At 39.3% G+C, this 11,408-nt stretch overlaps 1 protein-coding gene across 1 annotated transcript in view; it reads right to left on the bottom strand.

Annotated features, from left to right (window-relative positions):
* Positions 1–5,840: 5,840 nt before the first annotated feature.
* Positions 5,841–11,408, bottom strand: part of FUT9 (fucosyltransferase 9) — a 236,462-nt gene continuing 230,894 nt past the window's right edge. Inside the window, exon 4 of the transcript XR_012689673.1 lies at positions 5,841–5,966. The gene's annotated coding sequence lies outside the window, so the exon portion shown is untranslated. The remainder of the gene's footprint in view (positions 5,967–11,408) is intronic.

Raw genomic sequence — 11,408 nt, 5'->3', positions numbered from 1 at the left:
AAATCCCTAATACAATTAAGATACATATATCAGAATGAGAACATAATGCACAGGTGGTGTATAAATGTGTACATATATAACTACACAGGGAGTAACCTGATATGGGAAGAATGAGCTATGCTAGAGCTGTAGTGAACAGCATAAAGGTAAGTTGCAAAATAATCACTGTGTGTGCACCTTGGAAATATAATATAATTTTTTAATCATTTTAATCAAGGGTGCTAATAAAGGGATATTAGGATTAACCGAAAATATACACGTAAACAGTTACTAGAAAGGTATCAAAACGACACACATATATGCAGGCAAAAGGTTGTAGGTACAGATAATTCTCAAGGAAAGTACCTACGTCAAAGTCTAGGTTCAGACCCTTGGGGGAAAGAGTGCCCAGGTCATAGATCCAGAGGGCCTTTTCCCTAGAGATGCATGTAATCTCCTCCTCTTCAGTGCTTAGGGACATTTTTATCCACATGAATTTGAGGGAGGTGTGTTCATGGTCATGTTTGTGGTATAAAACACTGTGAGTGTCAAGTTGTTTCTTATGTGTAGGCTCCTTATAGTTACATCCCATATACTGGAGTCTGCATGGGCATTCTAAAAGGTAGATAAATAGATGATGATGATGATGAAGGTAAACACATGAAAACAAAGAGTATGGAGCACCCTTCTCATTAGAGAGCTTACATTCTAAGTGGGAGAGGTCACAGCTAAAACACGAGCTGCAAATGGAGGTGCATGTGAAGGTGCATTAGTGTGAATAGTATCATCGGGGATAAGGTAAGCTCTAAAAAAGAGATGAGATTTCAGAGAGCATCTAAAGATTTGAAGGCTGTTGGAAAGCCTAATTGGGCATGGTAGGGAATTCCATAAGTGGGTAGAAGCACAGGAGAAATCTTGTAGGCAGGAGTGAGAGGTGGTTACCAGAGATGAGACAAGGCATAGGTCAGAGGTAGGTCTAAGAGGACGGGAGGGAGAATATTTTGATATGTATTTTAAGATGTATAAAGGGTGTTGTTGTTGAGGGCTTTGTAGTTAATGGAGAGTAATTTGAGTTGGATTTTGGAGGACACAGAGAGCCAGTGTAGTTGGAATCAAATACATGGCCCTAGAGTTGTTAGGCAACAATACTAACCACTGAGTCAACATTCTGGTCATATGAAGAGAATATGTAGAGTCCCTGTAATAGGATCATATGGCATATTAATAATTCATAATCATAATATCTACTAATAGGCAGAATATAGAATAAGTACTATATCACACCTCTATAAACAGGATTGTAGATGTTATTATACACTCATTACTTCTATACTCTTCGGACCCTTTCAGCATATTCCTTTGCACTATTAAGTCTTGCCCACTCCAGTCGTTTACCACTTATGTAGCATACAAATAATCACACATTATTGAAAATGATAAATCTATTGTGTGAAAATACTGATTTTCCAGATCTCTCCTGAAAAATTACAATATCTTGGTAAGTGGAGAGGTTATAGCTTTGATGAACAATCATGGAAGACTGCTGAGAATGTTTACGAACTGCCAAAGAGTACATTAGCGCATTGTGTTGGTGGATGTAGCCATCATGGGGTGTGGCTGTCCCTCTTTGGACATGACATATTGAGTCTGATTCACCAAGGGATGCATACTGAGCACAATGTGCTTTTGTTTGAAAAAAAACCACGTAATTAGTGTATACATATGCCCAAATTGAACAAGGAGTAGATCTAAATAGATACAGATGTAGACCTGCTCTGCTCTACTACACAGGACACTGAAGGATATGTTGAATACTTAGATGGAATATAAATTCTCAAAAGAATGCACAGAAAAAAAAAAACGTATTCAATTAATGTCACCTGAAGCCTGAAGTCTGAAGGCTTTATTATGTGGCTTTCCTGAGCAGAGTGTCCGGGGTTCCTTCTGCTCCACAGAAGATTTCTGTCCTCTCTGAGTTCACCTTAGGATACTTGCATTACAGTATGACCGGTGTACTGCCTAAGGAATAAAGGAATTAATGACAAAACATTGAAGAAAAAGTGTTTTTCCCATGAAATACATTTATTAGGATGTTGTGAATGTCTACTGTACATAAAATACATTTTTACAGTTGCTACTGATTGCATACACCTATTATAGCATACAGAGACAACTGTCACCTTTAGTGAGTGGCACTTAGACTAGCCCTGTGGCTGGAGCAAGAGATACGGCTGAAAAACAAGAACCTGAGATATGTCCAGAGCTTGAATCAGATGCTGCTGTTTGCGCTCATGATTGGTGCACCCTTACTATACATTGACTTTGGGCAAATGCCCCTTCCCCGAAATTGTAGGCTGTAGTAAGTGTGCTTTGAACTTAAAGATTAATTGAACGTTGTTGCGTTCTGTGTTGTATGGTCCAGTTCTGAGTCATTATTCTGGATCATACGCACAAAATTGTTGTTTACACCACTTGATGAAGCAGGCCCATTATATACTAAAACTTTGTTGTTCTCTTCTACCTCTTATTGAAATTATTACAACCTAATACTGGATTCATGACTGAATTCTGGAATGTTGGTAAATGTATAGGTATATGAGATATGAAAAGCTTCATGCTCTCCCCAGCCACATCATTCCCTCCCCATCCATATTACGGACTCTCCAGCCACATTGTGTCCTCTCCAGCCACATCATGCCATCCCCAGACTCATCGTGCCACCCCGCAAAGACATCATGCCCACCAGACATGTCATGACACCGCCAGATATATCATGCTACCCCCAGACACATCATCATGCCCACCCAGACATGTCATGACAACGCCAGATATATCATGCCACCACCCAGACACATCATCATGCCCACCAAGACATGTCATGACACCGCCAGATATATCATGCCACCCCTCAGACACATCATCATCCCCCCAGACACATTATGACTCCCCAGCTCACTGTCTGTAGTAACCTGTGCTGGTGCTGGTGTTGATACTTTGCACCACACCCTTCCTCTTGGTGCCCCTGGCAATACTGGATTTGCCATTAAGCTTAGTTACTATAAGTGTCTTTCCATGAGTCTGGCATTATCATTATAGGTGCCAAGAGCTTCTCACTTGTTATATTAACCCAGTGCTTTGTGTGGAATTTTGCCAGATTATTGAATGCCTGCTCCAGTGTCTAGCATTACTCTGTCTCTAATGTCTCCTAGTAGACCAGACCCTTGGTCTTCCTGTAACAATGAGTATCTGAGTATCTCACAGATTATTTCTCCTGAACACATTGAAGTGGAATCAAACAAAAAAAACAGAAACATAATTACTGGCACCTTTTAATAGTTAGAAATTATTTGATTTCAAACAGGTGGTTCTCTATCACTTCGGAATGGAACTCATATGTGGTGTGCCTGCAATATAAATATAAATCATTAAATGAACTTGAATATTGAAAATGACAGTGTCATGTTTTGTGTCACTGTATACTGCAATGTCCATGGAGAAAAAAAAGCCAGAGAATTGACTGAGGAATTCAGAAAGGAGATTGTAGCCAAGCATGGATAATCTGAAGGCTATAAATCAATCTCTAGGGACCATGATGTTAAAGATTCCAACGTAATATTATCAGGGAGTTTAAGTTCCAATGCAATATGGCCAACCTCCCTGGATGTGGCTGCTACAAAAAACTTGATTGACCATTGCAGCGAAAGATTGTTCAAATGCACCTTGATCAACTGCCAAATAGATTCAATCTGGCCTTGAGACACAATGTATGACAGTTGTTGCCAAGTCAAGAAAGGAGGGTTATATGGTAGGAGGCCCAGAAGTGCCCCCACTGCTGATAGAGGGACAAAGGAAAGCCTGATTGAGTTAAACAAAACACACCTGAACAAGCCAAATTCCTTCTGAAAGTATGTCCTGTCAAAAATACAGCATTTTGGTATGTTACAGAAAGCAAACTTAAGCTTTCATAGAGAAGACCACCATTCCTACAGTCAAACTTGAGGGAGGTTTAGTGATGGTTTGGGTTTGCTGTGCTGCATCTGGCACTTTTTGCATTTAATATGTGCATGGTATTATGGAATTTGGAGATTACTGTGCCATTTTGGAGGACAATGTTGAACCTAGTTTAGAAAACTGTAACAAGATGCTAGACTGTTCTGAAGTGGATAGCAATGAGTCCAAATCTAAATCCCATAGAACTCATTTGGAGAGATCTGAAAAAAGCAGTTGGGAGAAGGCACTCTTCTAATCTGGGAAAACTACAGCATTTTATTCAAGAAGACTAGACCAAACTGGCAGTAGAGGGGTGCTGGCTATAGAAAGCGGGTTGATTACAGATATTTTGACCAAAGGCTGTATCAAATATAAAGTCTAGGGCACTCCAGGTGTTGTGAAACTACAAGCCCCAGCATGCTTTGCCAGTAGATAACTAGCTGATAGCTAGCAGAGCATGCTGGGACTTGTAGTTTCACAACACCTGGAGTGTCACAGGTTAGCCATCACTGGTCTAGGGTGTCAATAATGTTGTCAATGCCATTTCTTTTCATTTTATGATTTAAAAGGATACACTGTGCAAAAATCAGAATAAAAAAAACAAACAAAGTTTATGTAATATTAACAGAGAGCAACACGTGGATACCAAAAACTGTTGTTAATTTCAATTTATATTTAGAGTAAAATGTGAGTTATTTGAAAAAAGTGCAAGGATGCCAATGAGGTGTGAGAAAAAATAAGCACTGCTTTATTTTCTTAGCTTCCCATTGAATATCATCATGCGAGTTCCAACAGAATTTCACAGGTAATTGAATATCCCACCCCACTTCGAATTTAAAGTTAATTTAGCATAATAACATATCTCAATGGTTGAAGAAGAGGTTCTGTGTCCTGAGTATTATGTGTTTATAGTTACCTTGGCCAAGTTCCATGTTTATATCCTTTGTTGTGTTACTTGTGGCAATGGTGGCGGAAGGGAAGAGGAGGCAGTGGAAGAGGTGTTAGATACTTGCTTGTCCAGATATGAGTGCAGAGAAAAAGACAGAAGCAGTGTCCTGCACTTTTTGTCCTGTGGTCGGTGTGTTTGTTTATTTATTTATTATTAATATTCTTTCACACTCCCCATTAATTTTTAAGGAATATCATTAAATATGCAGAGTCTGTGTTTGTGTTTCACTTAAATATCTTTACCCCTAGAGGCTTATATGAGATTATGAGCTTGTTAATACATATATAACAACTTCATATAATTGGTTTTAGTTATCCTCCTTTATTGCTTTGTATAGCATGCACATTGTAATTATCAGATTTGGGAATGAATAACTTGATACATCTGTGTAGATAGTTTATTTTATTTAAGCATGTATATTACAGCTAGATAAGTTAGTTAGTAGTCAGCATAGGATATTAGTGCATAATTAGGTCAGGTATAGGTCAATAAGATTAGAGTAGTTTTTATAAGGGTTAGGGGTGCAAGCTAGACTGGCACTCAGCTGGTTAATTTTCCTTAAGGCCAGTGTTCCAGACTGTTGGGGACTATTGGGGAGTTAAGCTATGTTTGGCAGTTTTGACCTCAACATAAAATTGTATTGTACCATAATCTTGGTGTCAGACAAGATATCAAAGTAGCCATATACTCACATTTAGCTGCAGCAGTGGGATCTCTCACTGACAGGAGAAACCATATTAAAATATATGAATTTTGAGAGCCAGGCTGAGATGGCATAAAAGTCAATGAAGAAAATACATCTGCATGAAGTGTGCCAGACTTGATGTACGAAGACAACAGCATCTAAGACCAGCCCTATCCTTATCGGGAAGTTAGTCTAAAGAGACCTAGAAATTCCCCAGATGAGGATGACAATTCGGAGTATGAGGACGAGAAAGCAATACCCAGTCAAGTGTAGGCTATTGAGAGAACTCCGAATACTGGGGCTGTTATGGAAAATGCAGCGCAATTAAGTGAGTCTCTTGATGAACTGAGGGAGTGAACATCCCTACATGAGAGAGAAAGAACAGTTCTGTCAATCAGGAGAACTGGCATTGCTACAACTGTCATTGGCAGGAATATCTACAATTTAACTATCAGAGAAAACGTAGATGGCTGGCAGAAACCAGGTCTCTGGTTCCCGTGCAGCTGTTCCCTACATGGTGAGGGGGATGTTGAACATACAAACAGCAAAGTTAAATTGGGAAGCGAGACAGACATTAAAGGATACTGAGGCATTCATACCCCTAGTCTGTCCTGAATTTATGAGATCATAACAAGTTATTTATAACAGAAGAGTACATGTCAACATGGTGGGAGGTGAAACCAGCAATAGTCGCTTAGCCAGAGAGCATTTAGTTTGGGGAAAGGGGGTGGAAGAAGTTGAGGTAGAGGTTCTGTGGGTCTTCCTTCTTGCTGTTTTTTAGCCAATAATTTAGGGCAGGGACTAGAAAGTGTGTTTGCTTGCATAACCATATGTAGTGGGGTTAGCCATCAAAATAGCAAGCTATTATTTCAGCTGTCACACCCCTCAGGCATCATCCCAGGACCTCTGCGGGAAACACTGTCTATGATCCCTGAACTGCCTCTGGTAAGTGTTACTAACTGACAAATGACGTTACCAAACATTGACTTAGGTGAATCCGACTGGGCAGCCTTCAGGGAAACCCAGTGAATTGACCCATCAGTATCGGGCTAATGAAGTGCTGCTGAGGAGACTGAAAACCACCCCACTTGGGATAGATTGTGTGATACGCATGCACAAGCTCAAATCTTTCTCGGCATGCCCATACAAAATTGGAAAAGAGAAACTATGTGGATGCCTTGGAGAATACAGGTAGGATGTAGAGTGTGTACCATAAAAATTGTCTAAGGGCCTATGTAACTAGGGAGATGTTTGCGGAAGCCATCTGCTGCCCACCTATGAATGACCTATGAATCACATTACAACCAGACCTGGATGTTCTGATGTGATCACCCATCATGTTAACACTGGAGAGATGCAGCCAATTAAACTGCCCTCATATAGGGTGGGTCCAGAAGTGTAATCAAGAAAGAGGTAGATGAGATGCTGGAGATGGGAATCATTGTGCCCTCCAACAGCCCATGGGAAGCTGGAATTATGTTAGTACCCTAGAAGAAGGATGGTAGCACATGCTTCTGTGTGGACTATAGAAAATTAAATGAAGTTACAGTGATGGAATGTAATCCTATGGATCACATAGAGGAGTTACTGGACCTGCTGTAAGCAGCTCATTATGTGTCCACCTTTGACACATATAAGGTATACTGGCAGATACATCTTACCAAGGAGGCACAGGAACGATCTGCATTCACCACTCCGTTTTGGATGTATAAATTGACTGCTATGCCCTTTGGAATGAATAATGCCCCAGCTACATTCCAAAGAGCAATGGATACTTTGCTGCAGGAATGTCAGTATATCTCCCAGACCTACCTGGATGACATTGCAATTTTCAGTGAGACATGGGAGGAACATCTTGAAAATGTCGCTGACATTCTTCATAGGGTTGCAAGGGCTGGGTTGACCATCAGTCCGGACAAGTGTAAGATGGGTATGGCAGAGATGCTGTATTTAGAACACAGTGTAGGAGGAGGAATGATTCGCCTAGAACCAGAAAGAATTGCGGCTATAGAGAAATGTCCTAGACCCACCAACCAAAAGCAGGTGTAGGCTATTCTGGGCATTGCTCAATATTACAAAAAGTTCATCCTTTACTACTTCACACTTGCCAAACCATTGACTTGATTTTTAACATCCAAAAAGTACAGTAAACAACTGGACTGGACTGATGACTGTGAGAGGGCATTTTAGGTGACTGAAAGATAAACTTTTCTGTCCTTGGTGCTAGCAGCCTCAGACTTCCAGAGATGGTTTATTGTGCATACTGATGTCTCTGATCATGTACTGGGAGCTGTGCTGATCCAGGTAGGGTATGATGGTTGGGAACACTCTGTGGCATACCTCTCCTACAAGTTACTGGTCCAGGAGTTGGCTTATGCCACAATTTAGAAGGAACGCCTGGACATAGTTAAGAAATTGCAGCCCTATCTTTATGGCTGGGAGTTCTCCATTGTGACCGCCCATGATCCTCTTCAAGTGTTAAAGTGGGCTGCAAGGGAAATTGGGAGGTTACAGAGGTGCAACTATATTATTTTGTTTTTTCCCATCGAAAAGGTTCTGAGAATGGAAATGCAGACGGTTTGTCAAGAACGAAAGATCAAGGTCCAGTATGTCGAGATATCAAGAAACCTGACCCTATATTAAACAGGGGGAGGAATGTGATCTTGTATATATACTCACAAAATCATAGTTTGAATATATACTAATCAGCAAGAACAGTATATAACATGACCACCTGTCATGGGTAGACTACACTTGAAATTAGATTCTTTCACTATTTCTAGGTGAACTCTATAATATTGAAAGCAAATCAAGGGCTTGCTTATCAACAATTTCAATCTATACAGTTTACAATTTAGTAACACAATGTAGCATTACTTGTTTTCCCTTCACCTGCTTAGCTGGCAAGGGAATTCCTTTTTCTATAGCAGAGAAGATTCATTTACAATAAAATTAAAAACAGAATGCAGTGGGGAGAGCATGTCAAACAAATCTTATTGAATTTTTTGACTGGGTGACTAAACTATTAGGGGGATGTTGCTTAGATGTAGCTTATTTAGATTTTAGTAAGGCTTTTGACACTGTACCACATTGCAGCCTGTTATATAAACTCGAAATCTTGGGATTGGATTCTAAGATGGTTGAATTGATAAGATCTTGGTTGCAGGATAGAAAACAGAGAGTTATAGTAAATGGAGTGCATTCACAGGAGGGAAAGGATACCAGTGGAGTACCCCAAGGATCTGTACTTGGACCAGTGCTTTTTAAATACAGTATCTTTATTGGTGACGTTGTAAATGGTATTGAAGGGAAAGTATGCCTTTTTGCAGATGAGAAAAACATATGCAACATGGTAGACATATCAGGATAAAAGAAATGATTGATGATTTAGATAGACTAGAGGAATGGTCAAGAGAGTGTCAACTACAGTTTAATGGCAAAAAATGCAAAATCATTCACTTGGGTCTCAAAAAACCAAAGACTAAATACAAAATTAATAGTACAATAATGGAAGCTACTTTAGAGAAAATGGATCTAGGAGTCACTATTTCAGGTGACTTAAAGGCAGGTAAGCAATGTAACAAAGCAATGAGAAAGGCAAGTCATATTCTTGGTTGTATGGGGAGAGTAATCAATAGCAGAAAGAAAAAAGTATTAATGCCACTGTATATGTCAGCCACATCTAGAATAATGTGTTCAATTCTGGAGGCCATATCTCCAGAAAGCTATAAATATATTAGAGACTGTATAAAGAAGGGCAACTAAAATGGTGCATGGGCTGCAGCACAAAACTTACTCGGAAAGACTAAATGATATTAATATGTATAGTTTGGAGCAGAGAAGGGAATGGGGGAAGACATGATAGAAACTTTCAAATATATCAAGGGTTTCAACAAGCTACAGGAGGAAAACATTCTTCAAAGGAAGAGAAATATTAGAACACAAACACATGCACTGAAACTGGAGGAGAGTAGGTTCAGAGGAAATTTGAGGAAAAACTACTTCACAGAAAGGTTAGTGGATAAGTGAAATAGCCTCCTACCAAAGGTGGTTGAGGCTAGTACAGTAGAGCAATTTAAACATTCATGGGATAAACATAAATATATAAAGAATAAAGGATCATAAAGAGTTTGAGGTTACCAAAGGCAGGGACAAACGCAGGATGTGTAGAGGGGGGTTTCCACACCACGCCACCAGTGGACGTGACCAGAATGTATGGGGGCATGGCTATAATATTAGACACTGCTTGGCTGCTCTCCAACTCTTCCTGTCCCTATAATCCATATAATATACATGGGCAATGCTGCATGCACTACTGTTACACAGCTCTCCCTTTTCAAGCAGAGCCGTGTGAAGCGGGGGCAGGGTCCAGCCACCTCAATTATACAGTGCCCCAGGCTTAGAGGGGGGTTTCCAGGCACTAGGAACCCCCCCTCGGTTTGCCTATGAAAGGTTAATAACGGAACAGACTAGATGGGCCAAGCGTTTCCTCTCTGCTGTCAAATTCTGTTTCTATGTTTATACACTGTTTACTTTCACTTTACACAATTTCTCTACTTAACCTTACTTTTTTGCATATATTCATGTATTATTATGAGTGAGCTAACATATTGGTTAATTTACCAACTATCATGCCTAAACCACTCTTGCCTGCATTCATAGGGGAGAATTCAATTGGCCGCGTTACTTTAGAAAATAACGTTACGGTAATAGTGCACAATATTACCGTTAGTGCGATAATATTTAACACTGACTTTTGGAGCCGCGAGTAGAAATCTAGGTTAGACTTACCATATGAACAGTAATAGTGCGCAGGCTACTTTACTTTTGAGAGTAACGTGGCCAATTGAATTCCCTCCATACACTGTAATTAACAAGCACCTCATAGTGGCTACATTATCATAACATTTTAGAAAACTTTCATAAAGTAATCCTTTTCAGTCATGCATCTCTAAGAATGTGAATGCCCCTGTCTTACTTAATAAGTAGAGTTATTATCAATATTTTCAAAATGCGGATTTATTCTAAACATATCCCTAAATTAGAAACTGTCCACTTATTTCTTTAAAAGTAAAAATAAAATGCACAACTGGTACAGTAAGCAATGTGACATAAAAAAGATGAGCATCATGGATTTACAAGATCATATTTGAAGTGTTGATAATATAATATGTGTTAGCAGATGAGATAGAGGAATAAAGCGGAAATGTACTAAGCCCATATCCTTACAAAATGGCATGTGCTACGTGGCAATTGATTAGTTGATTTATTACTGTGAGGTGGCGTTTCTATCACTTTCTCTAATACATTTTTATATTCTTTACTACATTGAATCTGTAAAATAGGTCATACTAATCAAGGCTGGACAGCACAGACTGTTGAAATGAAGTGCAGGGATTTTATGCAAAGCAAAGCAAAGTTATGCACTAGCCAATTGCACTATAATATTTACTACCGCTTACAATAAAATATTGCTTTCATGAAAAGCAGGTTTTCCACATAATATAGCTGCAGAAGAGCCCATCTCTATCTGCACGGGGGCTACAGATTGCAAAGTGAAGTTAATTAATTTATAAGAGCAGTCAGAATTGGCCAAGTTATAACAGCAAATCTATTTAATATTATATCTTACTCCATATTAGTGAGAAATATGAAACAGTTTTTAATACTGGAGATTATTTGCCATTTCAGAACCTGAATAGCATGAAACAAAATTATACTATTTTAAACATTACACTTTAAAATAGTATTGCAGTTACAGCAAAAAGTCTTTGCAGATTTTGTTGAGTTCACAGTTATCCAACT

The sequence above is a fragment of the Mixophyes fleayi genome, chromosome 3 (assembly GCF_038048845.1).
Source record: "Mixophyes fleayi isolate aMixFle1 chromosome 3, aMixFle1.hap1, whole genome shotgun sequence".
Lineage (NCBI taxonomy): Eukaryota > Metazoa > Chordata > Amphibia > Anura > Limnodynastidae > Mixophyes > Mixophyes fleayi.
This window is presented reverse-complemented; position numbering and strand designations above follow the sequence as displayed.